Here is a 13,129-nt window from a genome sequence, read left to right on the forward strand (position 1 = left end):
AGGTGGGTATGTGAAAGAGTACGTTGCCTTCCACTCATTTTTTTTCTTGTAACATGGGAATAAACTGACCCTTGATAACATTTAAGGTGTGCTTCTAGGAACCATGAAACTGAGAGCATTATCACTGAATAATGAGCTTGAATAATTCACTACAATGACAGACAGGCATTTAGAAAAACAACTTTTGCATCCATTTGAAACAAGTTAGAGAATAAGAATAAAGAATTAATCTGAGGGCCTTTTAAGGTTTTTCAGCAAAGACAAGCCTAGAAGTACCTGCCAGGTCACCAAAAGCAATTATAGGCATCACATAATATAAGTCCTTCCCTTGCATAAAGAATGTTTCACAATTTTGTGCTTAACCCATCCCCTCTGTCAGACTCGTAATTCTGTATGCTCAATATCTTTGCCAGTAAGTTTGTTGTGAAAATATGACTTGAGTAGAGAACTAGTATTTTTCTCTTCATCTTCTTTTTTTTTTTTTTTTTTTTTTTTATGGCCAGTAGATATCAGAATGTTTTATGCCAAAATAAAGGAGGTTTTTTTTCTCAGTGATGATAATCAACAATGAAACAAGTTGCTTTGAGAGATTCTGAAATCTCTGTTTTTGGAGATACTCAAAGCTGAGGCGGACAAGGCCCTGGGCAATTTATCTGATCTTGAAATTAGAGCCAGTTTCAAGTTTGGTTCTGCTCTGGGCTGTGGGTTTGACTGGGTGATGAGATGATCCCATGTGTCCCTTCCAAGCTGAATTATTACAAGAATTTTCGTATTAATAAATCCAGGAGATTACAGTGTGAATCCTTCTGAGAAGGCAGCATTATTTTCATTCCAAATGCTGTTATTTAACAGACTAACTTCAACTGAGATACAATGAGATGCACAAGTGTATGAAAAACCTACAATCAAGATCTGTATTAGAAACAGGTACATAGACATTTTTGAAAGGATGCTTGCTGTAGGCTGCTTTATTGTTTTAGTTTCTTATTTTAACTAAAATTATTGGTATGAGAGTGGTGAGAAATCTGGGAAATTTAAATTAAATGGAAGCAGACTTTCTGAATTTTTGTTAGTGAAACTTAATACCATGATAAGCATTACATTACACTACATAAGCAATAAGATTATTGAGTGGAAGCATGGTGACTAAGCTGGGAAAAGGACAGCAATAGCAGACAAACTGAGGCTGAGCTGCACACTCCCAGAAATGTTACTGGTGCCAGTTGTTACTGTTCATTTCCTGTTGCATCCAGCAGCTGCAGGTCATATCTGAAAGGTTAAAAGTTGGGAAAGGGCCAACTGGGCCAGGTTGAGATCTAATCAAAAGAGAAGATGAAATGCAGATTTAGAATATCTAAGCATTCCATGATGATCCTCTAGTTTCACCTTATCATGGCAGTCTTTTTAAAGACAGCATGCTGAGCCAAATAGCACTCGCAAATTTTAGCCTTATACATGGTGTGACTCTCTTTTTGTCAGATGGGAATATATGTTCAACCACATTTAATTAAAATTAAATTAATATGAAAGGATATTAACTGTTAGTAAGTAGACTCTTCTTCACCAGACCTGATGCTTATTACCAGCCCAGTTAGATACTTAGCAAAAGAAGAAAAAGAAAAAGAATCCATAGTGGACTTTCCTCTCCCCAGCCCAATGATGGATATTTCCAATTAACATTTACTGCTGAATACAATGTCCTTTACTGTCACATGTCTTTCCCTTTCCCTTCCCCCTTCAATACTGTGTCAACATTTGGGATGAGCCCAAATCCTAGTGTGTGATCTGACCTTCTGACATCGTAGCCCAGTGAGCTACCAACCTGGCTATGCTTCCTGCTCCAGAGGGTGAGCACAAACATCACTCTCAAGGATCATCTTCTGCCCATCTATTATTTTTATGTCTGTTGCTGCTTGTGTAGTTTAATGTATTATAAAAGTTTTTTGCATGGGTTCTTGGTTGCCTTCCCAAAACATGTATGTGGATCTGTGGATCTGTATTTATGTGGGAATAGGAACTACATCTTTTGGAATTTGTAACTGTTGAAATTAAGAAAAATGAGGGGGAAGAATAAAAACTGGACTGAAAAGACAGTAGCAAATATGAACAATTATGTTGGTCAGTGTTAAGCAGGGCAAGCAGCATTCTGAGAACAGAATATGGTTTTTGTTTAAAGTTACGTAGTAAAGTATATTCAGTATATTTTAGAATAAAATCTTTAAACAACAGGGGAGTTTTTCAGATGCATTAGTCCTTTTTCATTTAGCAGAGACATGTTTTGAAATATGCAAATTGCATGTTTTGGTTTGCTGGACCAACTAAAGAAGGAACGCAAGTGTTTGCCAGAGTCCCAGAAAATGGGACTGTCTTCTGACTTGTGAAGCTGCAAAACTGTGTTGGTTTAGCACAGTGGCACCAATGGAAACATCAAATTTTTAGAGCATTCTAGATAAGATAGCTTCGACTTTTGCTGTTTCCTGTTTCTCCCGATATTTTCCAAGGTAAAAAGAAATATAATAATCTGCATTGCTCCACCCTTGCCTTGCAAAGAGGCTCCAACTCAAACATTATTTTGTTTGGGAGTAAGTTCATTGCTTACAGCTGCAAACAAGGAGGAAAATAAAAAAGGTTCCTTTTTAACTCTTCAGAATGGCAGTTTCTGTAAAACACCTTCAGTGGTTTCCCAGCAGAGATCAAAGGAATGAAATCCCAGCGGGCTGGGACAGTGGGATCTATTTTTGGTAGTGATATAGCCACACAGTTCCTCTGCTTTACTGGGGATATCAGAGGAAATCGCAAGTGCTGTAGAAGCCTATTCTGATGTCAGGTTTTTGGGTGGGTTAAAGGGACAAATATTGATCCTTTCACTTTGGATTCCTCTCTGTTAGTTGCTATTTATCAAGCAAAATTGTGGTTTTATCTACCTCACCTACATTGACCACAAACAGCAATTACTTTTTTCAAGTATTGGGGGAATCTGTAATATGGTAGAGTACCTGAATAAATGAGTTCTAATTTTTCACTTGGTTTTAAAACATACATTAAAAAATTAGTTATTGAATTTGTTTCAAATGCAAATACAAAAGATTTAAGCTTTCCCCACCTCATTTTCCTTCCACTTTTCAATTATTAATTACTAAAATTAAAGTGGAGCTAGAGAAACATGCTCAGAAAGGTATAACAGCAAGGAAAACAAATCTTCAGGTTTGGGGAGAAAATGGGGACAATCCTCCAATTGTCATTGAAAAATGAGGAAAACAGTGTTTTTGCTTTTGTGAAATAATTTAACATTTTTCAATGACTATCAGCATTTTCCACTGTTGCAAAGCAGTTAATACTGTGGATAAAACAGAGGCAAAGGATTAAACCTGCAGAAGCAAATAATCCCCTCCTCCTCTCACAGCTGTGTGGCAGCACCTGGTACTCATCCCCTCTCACACTGCTTAAGAGTTTCAACACTGTCTCCTGCCTCTTTTCCGCAGGTTGATTCTACCTGTGTTGAAGAGTGGCTGTACAGGGCAGCACAGTCCAAGTACAAAAATATCTATCTCTTCAAAGTGTTGATGATGCTGTCTCATAAGGGAGTAAACTCTGAATGAGTTGGAGCACCACAGTTTGGGAACCAAAGCTGTTGCTGCCTGTTCTGAGCTTCCCCTCCCTCCTCCCAAAGACATGTGCTCTGAGCTCTTTTGTTCCAAGCGCGGGCAAAGCCAAATGTTACTCAGACTCTTCAGCAGTGTCTGATTGGCCGCTCACCCCGGGTCCGCCCCCAGTCCTCCCCTTTCCCCTTCTCCTAATAAAAGATGGTCGCGGGGAGGAAAACGGGCAGGGAGCTATATTTCTCCCTCTTTGCTTCTGCTGATGGTATTTGCTCTGCAGCTGATTCAGTTACCGGTTCTAGAGCTAACTAAAGTGCAGATCACCCTTGCTACCTCTCAAGGCTGCTCGAGGCTTTCTAAGGCATTGAAATACAAGCGCTAGCCGGTAAAAAGCTGAAAAGATACCTTCCGCACAAAGGGGCATTGCAGGATATAAATAAATATATTTATTATTATCCTAACTTTGGCTTCAGTAGTTACCCAGAGAGCCAACCATGTCTGCACAGGGAATATGATTGTTACTTAATGGACTTCAGACAGCAGATACTGATAATTTGAGGATGCTGACAAACAAAACTGCTGTGTCCTGATCCAGTGGGTGATGTTCCAAACTGGCAGCCTTGTTGTCTTACAGCATGACCTTGCATCCGCAGCCTGGTGAGTCAGCTGGCAGCAGGATCACTGACTCTGGAATGTGGCAGAGGGGAAGGAAAGCAAAAATATCTCGGCACAGAAAGGTATGCATGGGAAGTGACTGAGGGCAAAGCAGCACCTGGAAAAGGGCAGTAAATAGAGCTTAGTAGTGAGGAAAGACTACAGGAAACGGGGTACCCAAACACAGGAGAGCCAGGAAGGAATATCAAAGCATTTGCGAAGGGCCACAGGTACCATGTGACAAACAAGGGCACCACCGGGCACACAGCGCTCACTGATCTGTGCCAGGACAACAGGAGCAATATAGACACAGTATATATATATATTTTTTTTTATCTGAGAAGTCACATCAGCATTTGGTTTCCTTTTTCCTGATACTTTCCTGATGTTTCATGTAGCTTTGGAAAAACACCAGAAAAAAACTGAAAAAACAAATTTTATTTAGCTATAAAAAAAAATTGTTTTCCTAATTCATGCTATTCAGAGACTAAAGTACATCTCTAATACTTTTGTATATGAAAAAATGTAGGATCTGGCCATTACTGAAGAAAACACTGAGGCAGAATCTGTTGGGAGTATCAGTTCCTAGGAAGGACCTCACTCAGGTTTATGTGAGAATCATACACAGAGGTAAATTCTGGTGCAAATATTGTACAGAATTTTTACCCTGCAGTTTTACTGTCTCATTGAATCAGAAACCTCAATGCAATACCTTTAAAATCTCATTAATTTCCTCCTTATTCCAACACATATGTGCACACACAAAACACATTCCATATGATTATAGGCATCTTTGAATATTTGTTTGCTGGCTCCTTATCTGTAAGGACTGCAAAAATGCTTGAAAACCAAGTACATTCTGAGATCTGGCAGCTGGGAGTTTTAAGTCTCCCCCAAATAATGAAACTCAGCAAAATGATGAACTGCCAGCCTTGTTCTTAGATATATTAATTACAGTCTGCAACTGCCTGCACAGGGTGAAGTCCTGCATTAAGACAGTGGGAGCTTTGCTTTGCCTTTCACCTACCCAGGCTTTTTTCAGATCCTGTTCACTTCCAGTGTGACAAAAGAAATTAATTTTTTCTACCTTCTGAATTTTTCCTGGTCACCATGTGAACAGGGAAGCACTGGGTTTTATGCTTTTGTTTACTTCTAATAAAAACAGAATAGATGAAATGCCATTTTGTCTTTTAAACTTCTACCTGGTAACATCTTTTAGATTATTAGTCAAAACTGCCTAGATAGATGTAAAATATTCCTTCTGCTCCTCCTCAAATTCAAAATTAGGCAGTTTCAGAGAGACCCATTCTAACACAAATTAAGAAAGTGCAAAATCCCCAATATTGTATCTGCAATTGGTTGCCCTCTGCTGTCTTTTTTAAAGGCTGATTTTAAAATACATTCAACTTGCATATAATTCACTGGAATGTAAATTTTTAAAATTAAACATGTTTTATTAAAATTAAGGCCCAAACCAAACGTGCTTAGGCTGTGGACATTTAAAGACATAATTCTTTCAAAGTGTCTGTACTTTCATAGGCAGATTTTAAAAAGAATAGCACTAGATGGATTAAAAGCTTGGAAATTTTGCTAATCCCATTTAGGGTTAGAAATCCAGACTTTAGATTCAGCAGGGCTTAATGGGATAGTTCACTCAATTCTATTACACTTTACTATGTCCCTGTAAAGGTTAACTTTTTAATGTTTGTGTGCTTCTCTTTATACCATCTTTCATATGGGTCTAATTGCTGTGCAGAAGGTTGATGATTTCAGGGAACAAACATTATCCAAAATATCATTCGCAGAAGTTTCTAACAGTTTGCTGTTTCTCACTGAGACTTACCAAGATATAATACCACCAATATCTCACACTGAAGCCTTTTCTCATCTATCAATAACTTGGCTCAAGAGATGGATTTTGGCATTAATGCTTTTATTTGAGGAGAACAGGGTCTTTCCCTCTCTCAAATATATATGAACATAACATTGTATGTCACCACAGAGCTCATGGCAACAGCATATAAAGGTTTGCCTCTGAAAAGATTTACAGTGTAAGGACCCTATCTGTGAGAAGTTAGAGGAAAAAAAGGAACTAATGTAAAATTGTAGGGACTTACTGGTTCTGTTGATAAAATATTGGTTCTGCTTAAAGGAGTGTGGGGTAATGAAGTGCAAAGAATGGGATAGAATCCTCATTATGGCTGAAATGAAATGAGAGGAAATTAGTGAGTAGTCAGTAGTAATTGCAATGAAAACTTACTTTCATTAGTTTATCTTGATGTGCTTTCATAAACACGTGTATTATTTACACATTAAAGACAGAATATGAGAGAAGGTGCTTCACTCAGCCAAAGGCAGAACAAGAAGTGAGTTTAAGTTTTCTGGATCAGCCGCTACAAAACTCTGCAAGACGCTTTGACTTTCTCATGAAATAAACAGCATATGGTCAACTCTACAATGCTCCTTTGGGTTAAACCTCACTCAAGACCATCCAAATTCACTCACACAAACCTTTATTAGTCAAAACTTTGCCTCAGCAAAGAAGTCTGCTCAGTCCACAATCAAGAAGTGTTTCGGGGAAAGCAAAAGTTTCTCTTTGATAAAATGGCTTGGATATTCCTGAAATCATAGCTCCACCTTCCATCTGTCATCTCGATATCAGCACGTTACCAGCAGGAGCTTCTGCAGTGAAACCAGTCAAGTGTTTAACAGTTCACAGACTGTTCTACATCTGCTTTGGACAATAAGAACAGAGTTTCTTGTACAGTTATGTCAGTTCACACCCATTGAAAACCCTCCATGTAGGACCAACTGAAACCACGCTTTTGTACACTGTTGTGAGAAATGAGACAACTCTTAAAAAGATTAATTTATTGAAAACAGAAAAATTGAAAAATTACAGAAATCAGAAAAATATAAAAATTTGGGATCCTATGGCTCGGTAGATGGTATGCCCCAGGAGCGCAGGGATATGAGATCTTCTGGCTGAGACAGCACTAGTCCCGCCCCTTCGGTCTAAGGCGATTGGTGCTTTCCCTTTGATGGATCATCTCCGTCCACCAATGGCTCATCGTTGTCAAGGTGGGGGTGGTATCAGTTAGAGATAAGGGAACACAATACCTTCATTAAAATTCAGGTATTCAGGTTGCCATGGAACTTGCCTGCAGAGTAATGGCTCTGTAGCTAAAACCAGCTGCTGGCTATTAAGACTGGGTGGGGGTTTTGGCCTTGGAATCAAAATGCAAGTGAAACACCTACAAAAAGTATTAAAATACATCCAACACACCTCAAAACACTTGTAAAAGTATACAGTAAACACAGGAAAGGTAACTCTTATGGTGTACCAGTGGTTTGAAGCTTGAAAAGGGGCAAGTTTGTGATTTTTAACTGGGAAAATTTTAACTGGGAAGAGTGCAACTCTATTAATAAACTTTAAACAAATGGAAACACTGATAATGGAACTGGATTTTTGTACCTGGGCTGATGGGTTAATTGTAACATTCAATTTAAAAATAATTAACTCAAAATTAATTACTTAAAGCACTTAATATGCAAAGACCAAGCACAAATAGGGATTTCATGTATGACACTGTCCTTGACATCATTCACATTTATCGAAAATTCATTGCAATTTCATGATGGCAGATTTGTCTAAATGTGATAGGGATAAAGCTCTTTGATTTTGCTGGTGTCTGAACTAACAATATCTACAGTTTTCTTGGCAGACACAAAAAGAGCTTAATTAGCTGGCCCTTGCTGGGGAGGGCGCTGAGAAATGGGGTGTGTGGGCATCTCAGATCAGCTTCAGACTGGTGACTGAAACAAACTCAGAGAAGAAATGTGGTGGTATTTTGCACTTAGTTTATATTCCCAGACCGGATCAGTAGTGTCCGTGAGGGGATGGTTTCCCTGCAAGTGCAAGATGGTACTGCCCTCTAGTGCTGTGCGCCAGACCCAGCATCGGCCGTACGACTTGAGCACAGTGTTGTGTTACGACACATGGAAGCATTAGATTAAAAGAGTACATCTCCTATCTGCTGCTCTATGTATTTTAGGATTCTGTGGAGTGACATGATGGCTTTTGGTTAGGCCGTGTGATCTGTTTGCTGTTTACATGGAGAAAAGTAAGATTGCACCAATGAAAAACTCCAAAATCAGGCAAGAGGCATGAAAGAAGCTATGCTAAAAAAGTGAAGACTGTTCTCTTCAGAGACAACATCAGAGGAGAGAGGTTGTTCAATGAGCCAGTAATCGCCAGGCAGGGTAAGGTTGTCTTTCCCTCTATGAAGTAAAACCCCCAGAACTCTCAGGTGGTTTACAGATGGTTTCCCATCAAGGTTTTCCTGAAATCATATGGGAAAAATTTGTTAACATTCAAGAGTAAGGCAATTTCTTGGTCAATATTTAGTCCCTCGATTCATAATGAAAGGAATTATAATTAAAGTTTTGCTTTATGAGACCAGCTTCTGGATGCTGATAAAACACTTGGTGGGAAATGATTCTGAACCACAAAAATAGGCTGCCAAAGGAAAAACACATTGGAACTGCATGGACTCTGAGTACAGTTAGGTAGGATGTGACTAAAATAACTTTGGCTGTCAGCACTGAGTATCTCATGTTTATTAAGGGATGTAATTGTTACTGCTGCAGTAGGAGGAAAGTTGAAATTTAAAAAAATATTCATGACTAAATAGTTCAAAACTTGATCCAAAACGTTGGGCCAGTACTTCAAAATGTGTAAAGAAAACTTCAAGTATGGCTCATAACTGGCATGAACAGTGTAGAGTTAAAATACCTGCAGGAGAAGACTCATGAAAAAGTCTTTTCTGCATTTCTCTCATTCAAAACCCATTACTTTTTCTCCAAATAGAGATGCTGCTCAGGAACTGGAAAGGTTAGGATAATTATTCACTCAGTTTGGACAGTATTGAGAAAATGGTCTCAGCTCTAGTGTTCTTTTTTAAAGTATATTCTATAGCAAGGGAATAAACTGAATGTAAGCAGTGTGAGGTTCATTCAACATCCACTGAAATCTTTAAGTGTTCTCTTTTTACTTTAGTAGTCATCTGACTAAGCCCTGAAGGCAAAATTGTAAGTTTAAATTGAAATTGAAAGATTTTAAGGATTCAAAGTTTTTCTGGGGTTTTTTTTTCAAACATGGCTCAAAGCAAAAATGAAAAAAATGACATTTTCTCTCATCTCTTTATTTTGGATCAAACCTATGACTTCTTGTGTATGCTTTTGTTTTTTCTGAAACAACTGAATAGTTACTTTGTGGTTTGTCCCACTTAGATGAAGTAGTTTGATAAATTCTGTATCATACCAAAAGGTGGTAGTGTAAAATTGCTTTCTTTTATTGACAAAGGATGAAATGTCACACTAGCTGCTGCCAAATGCAGTCACTCATATTTTCATAAGACATTTGTGAAAATCTCTTAGTATAATCGGTTTTATATAATTTAAGTAGCTGTCATCATTTCTCTGTTTGGTGAAAGTACACCACAAGAAGTAATTATTTTTGTCATTTTTTCCCAGTTAATTGAATTACATAGCTTGAAACTAGAGTAGGAATAATACTTCAGAGTTATTTCTAGGAGAGCACAGAGGAAAGCAACCCATTGTCATAGTTCAAAGCAAATCTTTTTCTATTTTTAGGCACTTCTACCTTGCAACATGCAAGAACCCTTACAATAACATCTAGCCAAGTACACTTCAGCCCAACTTCACCCTATAGCAAATGCTAAAAATGGTAAAATCCAAGTCAAATTTGTAACATTTGTTTCTTGAATTTAATAAAAATACCAAACAGGAGTGCTGGTGAGATCTGCAACAGCCCTCTGGTGTTATAAGAAGCAGATTACAGATCAAATCTTCATTTCCTTTTGCCCTGCATTGGGCCAACATTTTATGACCTTTATAAAACAACAGAACCAGTGGAATGCTGTCATTTTGCACTATTGTGTGTGAGAAGAGCTCAGCATCAATCCTTGGATTTACCATTCAGCCTGCAAGTCATCCTCACTGCTACAATAATTGCAGGAACTAATCGCTTACCTCTGTGTTATCATCATAGGATTCAGCAGTGATGTACCTATGAATGATCTTCCTGAGCAAAGGTCTGCAAGCTTGGCTGCTCCCTCCCCTTTCTGGTCCCTCTCCCATCTCTGTGTATATTCAAATTGTCATTCAGGCTCTTCTGATACAACATTTTCCAGCATCAGTGTCAGATCCTGTCTCCCAGCATCTGCTCGAGATGGATGACCAATAACATAGGCCGGGAATGAGCTTTTTATTACTGGAATTCCTTGTGCAGTGCAGACCCACTCAGTCAATAACTCAAACCAGGCATACAAATCTGGCTTGGCAAAGAATTCATCTTCCCTCAGGCTACCAAAGACTGAAAAGAGCACCTAAAAACCTAGCCATTAGCTGGTTCTTTTCTTTGCAATGTACATAAGGCCAAAACATTAGCAAATGCAGTTATTTCCCACTGAAGAGAAACTATTTGTTTTTTCTAAGCTGCAATCAAAACAGGCTTGATAGGCATTAGTACAAGAATATTGCTTTCAAGTCAAACATTTTCCTATTGTTGCAACCATAGTAATGGAATAGGAAACTGAGTGACAGAAGTAGCAATCCTGGGAGCGGTTAATGATGGATCTGAAGCTGTTTTTGTGCTGTGACTGTAATGAGAGGTGTGATCCAAGAAGGGAGGCTGCTGAAGCATGTAGGAAACAGCCCCCTTCACAAATCAGACTTAGTTAAAATCAGTTTCTAGAAAAGATTGACTCAGACTAATTCACAAAGTTAAGGCCATTCCATCAAGAAAATAGAAAACAAATATTCAATTCCTGCAGCACTGCTCTACTAATCCATCAGACTTTTTCCTACGTTCTCTTTGGAAAGACCAAGAACTTTCTTCTACAGTGATTGATGTCATATGAACATGGCAACGCAATGGTAACTGCAGAAGCTGATCCAGAAGAACATCACCAGAAATGGATTCAGCTCGAGAAATCAATTAAGCAAGGGCTTAACTACAAAAATAAAATTGCTGATCTGAGGTGTAAAAACCGGCCAGAAAGATCATAATTGTTGATTGTAAGCTCAGTAAGTCTTACCAACCAAATATGCAAATACTTCCCAATCTGAGCCTGGAAAAACCAGGGCACATTGTGACAGTAGGATGACTTTCATTCAGATTATATCAAAATGATGGACAGGAATGATTTGTGGCATGGGAAAGTTTGTTCAAGGTTTTCCTGATTGAGATTATTTATAGAGAATTAGTTTTTATGGTGGGCGTTTTATTATTCTCTTTTTCTCTTGAAAATTCCATCCGTTCCTTGTGATTCATTTCAGATGTTCCAGATGAATGAAGCATATCAAGGTGTCCTTTGTAGAAAAAATTCCTGCAGCAACTCAGTAAACTCGCCATCACTGTAAGTAAATCCAACAATCAGAAAATTTCTAACATTTGTCAAGAATGTTCTGTCTTTTCCCTCCTAATCAGCTAAATACTGGAATAAATGGTGTACTTTCAAGTGAATCCTCCACATCCCAGAATGTATGTATATGTTATATATGGTATAATGAATTTCTCTCCAGGCAGATAAGAACACTTGTGAGCAGTCTAAATATTTAAAATATTTCCTGAGCTATATCTGCCAGGAAGGACACTGCATGAGAAGCTGATTGCTGCTTCTGCTTTATTGTACTTGCAGAACGGGCTCATTGCCATAGCTGTGCTGTACCAGGGTTAGTGTACCACACTATACTTCAGGAGTTCTATTATATTTGCATGATTATAATCTGAGTTTCCATTCTCTGGAGTGTTTATTCTTCTAAATTTCTCATCAGTGATTCTAAGGAAAATAACACTTCTTTTTTCCATTAAAATAACCCATGTTCATGCTTTCATTAATGGAAAAGGCTCTTTTAAATCAGCCCTTAAAACCATATCTAATAATGTCTGTTTACGAAATCCTAAGACACTTTAGGATGATGATTATGTGATTTAAAATTCAGGTTAAAAAGAAAGATACAATCACATACCATTAAAATTTAGGACACGTGCTTAGAGGGCTCTATTGATAGATTATGTTCTTGTCTATCTTCCAAACTGTTCTTCAGATCATGCTGACTCTTCTCTGGACCTCTGGTATTCTCCTCCCCAGAGAGACTGCCGAAGGTGAACTGGTGCACCATATCCCACAAAATGTTTTATGTCTCCAGCCTCACATTGTCCCACGTCCATTTTATGAATACAGAGGCTTCTAAGGGTTGTCAGGAGGCATAAGAGCTATGGGCAAAGTGTTTTCTGTGCACAGATCATATGGATGCAGCTTCTGTTACAGTGGAAGTGTGGGTGTATTCGCTTTCAAGTTGTTTCTCAGCCAAGTCTACAAAGTGAGGATGAAATGATGACATACTCAGTGGTCACAGAAAAGCTGTTCAGTTGTTCTTTGAATATGTGCTGGGTATAAAGTAGAGGTTTGTTTGGCTTTTTTACACCTATGAATATTGCTTCTACATAACCTCCCACCCCACCTTTGTGAGTGACTTGGACTTTATGTTATTTCATTTCTCTGTGGCATTCAGCACCAGACAAAAAGGGAATTGTCCCTCTCTCGACCCCTGGTCAATTTTAATAATTGCTATGGACCCTTGGCCACTATGCAGTAACAGATGCTGCGAGTCATGAAACTGGACTGTACAGCACTGAGATTCTAAATTATAATCCTGATGAGTACTGAAACAGCTAAATCCCCACAAAACAAAACAATAAAACCAAACAGGCTAAATCCCCAACATTACGGCCTTCGAGACAATCCTAAGGCTGTTATAAATCATCACTATCTGCTCTGATTCCCATG

The sequence above is a fragment of the Corvus brachyrhynchos genome, unplaced genomic scaffold (genome assembly GCF_000691975.1).
Source record: "Corvus brachyrhynchos isolate BGI_N302 unplaced genomic scaffold, ASM69197v1 scaffold407, whole genome shotgun sequence".
NCBI classification, from domain to species: domain Eukaryota; kingdom Metazoa; phylum Chordata; class Aves; order Passeriformes; family Corvidae; genus Corvus; species Corvus brachyrhynchos.